Here is a 6,098-nt window from a genome sequence, read left to right as displayed (position 1 = left end):
GCCCGCGGCGTGCCGACTTCAGATGTCTTACGCTGCGAAATACTCCAACTTGAGGTCTTACCTGTTATCTGTCTATAATTTGTGTCCACAGCACTTCATTCCGCCGGAAGAAAGTGCGGGTGAGAAATCAAGCCTCTTGACCGTTCGCATTTCCCATAGGAAAACAAACTATTTAAGGATCTACAAAAGGACTCACCTCAGATGGAGTGGATTTATAAACTGGTTTTATTTTGAGCAAGGCTTGCACAACAGTACAGAAAGTGGCTACCTTGACAGATGGAGGTCCTTCCTGGCCTTTTATGTTTTGCCTTTATTTAAACCATTTGCTTTTATGTTCCCAACAGTGGTATAGAAAAATCAGAGCTACAAGCTTGTACTCAAGATTTTCCTTCATTACCTTCACCTGAGGTGTACTCTGGGGACGTCTTCACCACCATGGTGGGTGCCTTCAAAATGTTAGCCACCAGATGGTTCAGTATTACCTGGGACATCAGCAAGGCTGCTCTGACCCAGAGGCATCCATGGGTTTACCTGGGAGGGGTATTGGAGTGGTCTTGCATGGCCACACATTTCTTCTCCCTGTTTCAAGCCACCCCATATCAGTTTCATCATCATTCCACTCCTTGTCATCATTTGGGACATGTTTCAACCCCATTTTGGGCCTTTGGATACCATGGGGAGCAGGCCGCATGGGGCAAAGATGCCCACCTCCAGGAAGATGTCAGCCTCCTCCAGGTCCCAGCCCTCAGGGGACAGCCTGGGGGTCAGACATGTGGGGTTCAGAGGGGCACCCCCCTGGGGACATGTGAAGAGACTCAGGAGGTGACAGCGATAGGGCCAACAAGGGGGTTGGCAACATGGGGTGGGATTCTCCATGGAGCATCAAGCCGGGTTTTGGAATTCCTCTCTCCAAACATCCAGGGGAACTCCACAAGTGCTGACTTCAGTGGGGTGGAATCCTCACAGTACACTGCAATGGCTGCTGGGGCTCCTTCCCCAAAAATCCTGTGGGCTCTACAGGGGCTGATCACACTAGGTCAGGGTCCTCACCTGCTGTTTGTGCAGGTGGCAAAACACCAGGCCTTGCCTCACCCCCAAAACAGAATCAGGAAGCTGTGGTGGGTATCTCAGGCCTCCTGAAAAGCAGTTCCAGGGAGAGGCCATAGCAGCAGAGCTCCAGGAGTTAAAAGCCCATGATGGGGGTAGGAAGTGGAAGGCAGTCAGGGGTTAAGGCCATTGAGAAAGAGGCCCAGGGATACAGGGCTGCAGGGATTTAGGGCACAGCACAGAGGGACTGGGGGTGCAGCAGGCAAGTGGGATTCAGCAGACAGATAGGGGTGCATGGAAGAGACTAAGGGGAAACGAGAGCAATTCTGGAGGGAGCTGTCAAGTGGAAATAAAAGAGCTTTGGGGTCCTGGCACCACCCCTTCTGGTCACTCACTTGTGCTGCATGCACCAGAGCTCCCCTAGGTTGGCCCTGCCTTCCCACCAGGTGCTCCATCTCTGGTTCAACCCATGACTTAGAATTTCTGCTACACCCAGAAAGTAAAAGTACACACACAGATAAAAACATCTGCCAAAGTAACCTCCTATAAAATTTCATTACAAAAATTAACCATTTATTTAGGACCTGTGGGGCCAAATGCTGCTTAATGAGGCAACCCAAACACTATAAATCAATAACTTAGTCCCACAGCATTGTTTTCTCTACAACAAGCCAGCTGAAGGTTGTGCTCACAAAGATGTGTCTCTTTAACCTGTGACATGGGTGCACAAGTATCGTGAGATTGAAATGCAAATGGAAAGATGTGCAGTGGAAATGGGCAATCCTATCTCGTTTATTATTCAAGGAGGGAAAGAAACCGAGCTCAAGTCTGTGCGGTGCTGCTCACAGCATTTGCTGACTGGCAAATACATATTAACTGAGTGAAAATGTTTAGGGATTTGACATTCATTGGCAAGAAGAAAGCTCATCATCTGCGTTCCTTGCAGCTGCTGATACTCAGCCTACACATCCCTACTCTGATGTCAGTGGTCTAAATGAGGTCCATACCCTAACTGACAGTTTAATCCCAGGAAATCTCTGTTGAAATATTTGCTGAGGCTCCAACATCCACAACTGCATGCTGCTCCTCAAGCAAACTGAAGATTTCCTAGTTTCTGATTCAGGTGGGGAGGATTCTGCAGCAGTTAAACCTTGTTCAAAAGTCCAAACTTAATTTCAGTACGGGATTTTTGACACATGTTCACCACCGTTATAAGTCCTCAGTCAAAGGAACAGAATTGCCCGGTCCTTTGGGTGATTGGAACTGGGTTGTGTCCACAATAATAATTAACTGTTGCAAAATGCCACCTTGGCACTGAAGGAGAGTATTCAAGATACAAGAAAATATTGCAAGAGTACTTCATCTTTCCCTCCTCTGGCTGGAAGGCTGGTCTTTTCAGCTTTCAGTCTCTTGCGGATATAATCGTTTATATATAAATGGAAAACTTGTCCATGACTCATCTGCCTGTATTACCAAGTGCGTTTTTTAGTCCAGTAGCCAGATGTCCATTATGTGGGTTGCTAAGTGATTTACACTGATTGAGCATGCACTGTATGCAGCTCTTGCAAATTTTATATGCTGGCTGTACACAGAATGAATGCATGCTGATTATGCTCCAAATAGCAATGAACCCAATTACCTAAGCCACTACCTCCCAGTAAGGAAGCCAGAAATACAGCTGTTGCTTCACTACCTTAAAGAAACATTTGCTGTTTTGTTCTCAGACTACTGTACATTGAAATAAATGACAGATTTATGTTAGTGAAGAACTGGCCTATGAGTTGAAATAGCTTCTTTTAATAATTGTTAATTTCTTGAGCTCCAGAGCTCATATTCCAGAGCAAGGCCTCACCCCAGGTGCAGGAAAGCAGACAAGGAATCCAGCTACTTCATGAATGTGAGTGACTTACGAGATGGAGCCATAAGGATGTAAAGTCTGGGGAAAAAATAGATAAATTTCTGATTTGAAACCTAAGGACATTTCTGAATCATCTTGCAGTAAAAAATGGTCCTGTCATACACAGCCAGAATTAATTTATTGTAAGGAACAGGTGGAAATGACTGCAGAGGAATTACTTGATAAAAAGATTTTGGTTGAAAGCAGTGTGTGGAGGTCACCGAGCCCAAACACCTTTTCCACACAGTGCTAACTTCACTTCCGATTTTGAGATCCTGGGCCTTGTCTCTCTGAGTTCCAGTGTACAAGGTCTGCTCTGAAAGTAATGCCTCCCATTTTAGAGTGGTGGGTCTATAGATGTACAAGAACAAAGAGACATTACCACCACAGGAAACAGCTGCAGTTCTACAGATTGAGGGCAGCTATAAATTTAGCTAAGAGCCGCACTTATTAAGCTCATACTGCACTTCAAGGTGCTCATGCACATGTAATTGTCTGACAGCACTGCACAACTCTGCATCCACAACACTGCCGAGTCTGTGCTTAAGGGAAGGTCTTAAAGCTAGGACTGGGAAAACAGGAAAATCAGAGAAGGATGAAGCTTATTCTTCAGTTCTCTGAGCATGTACCATACCAAATAGTTCTTCCTGACACGAGTGGCAGATAAAGTCCCATGCTGCACTGCAGAATTAAGTAGAATCGTAGAACCATTAAGGTTGGAAAAGATGTCTAAGATCATCTAGTCCAACTGTCCACCTACTATCAATGTTGCCCACTAAATCATATTTCTTGCTATCACATCTACACATTTCTTGAACACCTCCAGGGACAGTGACTCAACCACCTGCCTGTGTATTCCTTGGCACAACTCGAGGACATTCCCTCTAGTTCTATAGCTAGTTACCCACCTAGGTTCCTCAGCTGCTCCCCATAAGGCTTGTGCTCCAGACCCCTCACCAGCTTCACTGCCCTTCTCTGAACACACTCCAGGACCTCTATGTCTTTGTTATAATAAAGAGCTGAAAGCTGAACACAATACTCCAGATGCGGCCTCACCAGAGCTGAGTACAGGGGGCCAGTTATGTCCCTGCTGCTGCTGGCACCACTATTTCTGATACAAGTCAGGATGCTTGGCCACTCACACACACTGCTGGCTCATGTTCAGCTGAGCATTGACCAGCATTCTCAGGTCCTCTTCCTCTGCACAGTCTTCCAGCCACTCTGCCCCAAGCCTGCAGCATTGCATGGCATTGTTGTAGTGAAAGTGCAGGACCTGGCACTTGGTCATAGAATCATAGAATCACCAGGATTGGAAAAGACCTACAAGATCATCTGGTCCAACCATCCACCCATCACCAATAGTTCTAGCTAAACCATGTCCCTCAACACAATGTCTAAATGTTCCTTGAACACCTCCAGTGTCAGTGACTTCACCACCTCCCTGGGCAGCCCATTCCAGTACCTGACCACTCTTTCAGAGAAGTAGTATTTCCTCACGTCCAGCCTGAATCTCCCCTGGTGCAACTTGAGTCCATTCCCTCTAGTCCTATCACTAGTTACATGAGAGAAGAGGCCGATCCCCAGCTCACTACAACCTCCCTTTAGGTAGTTATAGAGACTTATATTAGTTTCCCCTGAGCCTTCTCGTCTCCAGACTGAACAATCCCAGCTCCCTCAACCACTCCTCATACGACCTGTGGTCCAGACCCCTCACCTGTTTCGTTGCCCTTCTTTGAATGTGCTCCAGGACCTCAATGTCTTTCTTGCATTGAGGGGCCCAAAACTGAACACAGAACTCAAGGTGCAGTCTCATCAGAGCTGGGTACATAGGGATAATTACTTGCTCCTGCTGGCAACGCTACTTCTGACACAAGTCAGGATGCCACTGGCCTTCTTAGCTACCTGGGCACTGCTGGTTCATGTGCAGCCAAGCATAGAACGGTACCCCCAGGTCTGTTTCCTCTTACACAGTCTTCCAGCCACTCTGTCCCAAGCCTGTAGCATTGCCTGGGATTGTTGTGGCCAAAGTGCAGGACCTTATTAAGGTCCTGTAGGTCTTGTTAAACCTCATCCAATTGGCTTCAGCCTAGTGATCCAGCTTGTCCAGATCCCTCTAAAGGGCCTTCCTACCCTCAGGCAAATCAGCACTTCCTCCCAGCTTGGTGTCATCTGCAAACTTACTGAGGGTGCACTCGGTGCCCTCATCCAGGTCATCAATAAAGATATTAAACAAGATGGGCACCAGCATGGACCCCTAGGGAACAGGGGTCACTTGGTCTTGTTGAACTTCATCCCATTGGCCTCAGCCCAGGGACCCAGCCTGTCCAGATCCCTCTGTATGGCCTTCCTACCCTCAGGCAGATTGATGCTTCCTCCCATCTTGATGTAATCTGCATCAATCTCCTCATCCAGATCATCAATAAAGATACTGAACAGGACAGGCTCCAGTGCTGACACCCAGGGAACACTACTAATGTCCGGTCACCAACTGGATTTAACTCCATTCACCATCACTTCTGGGCCCAGCCCTCCAGCCAGTTCTTTACCCATCAAGGATTGTACCTGTCCAGGCCGTGGGCTACCAACATCCCCAGGAGATTACTGTGGGAGGCAGTGTCGAACGCTTTGCTGAAGTCTAGGTAGACTACATCAGCAGCCTTTCCCTCATCTGCCAGGATGGTCACTTAGACATAGGAGATGAGGTCGATCAAGCAGGATTTGCACTTCATGAACCCGTGCTTGCTGGCCCTGATTCCCCACTTGTCTCATACACGCCTTGTGATTTCACTCAAGATGATCTGTTCCATAACCTTTCAGTGCACCTGGGTCAGGCTGACAGGCCCTACAACTTTTCTTGTAGATGGGAGTCACGCTGGAAAGCCTCCAATCCTCTGAGACCTCTCCAGCTGACCAGGAACACTGATCAGTGGTGGAAAGCAGCGTGGCAATCACCTCTGCCAGCTCCCTCAGCACCCTCAGGTGGATCCCATCTGGCCCCATGGGCCTGTGACAGTCTCGATGGAGTAGAAGGTATCCAACTGACTCAGCCTGAATTGTGGGCGGTTGTTCTGCTCTGAATCCCAGGCTTCCAGATCGGGGGTAGAGTACCCCAAAGATAACTGGTCTGACTATTGAAGACAGATGTAAAGAAGGC

This window comes from Gallus gallus, chromosome 4, assembly GCF_016699485.2.
Source record: "Gallus gallus isolate bGalGal1 chromosome 4, bGalGal1.mat.broiler.GRCg7b, whole genome shotgun sequence".
Taxonomy (NCBI): Eukaryota; Metazoa; Chordata; class Aves; order Galliformes; family Phasianidae; genus Gallus; species Gallus gallus.
Note: the sequence above shows the minus strand (reverse complement) of the source record.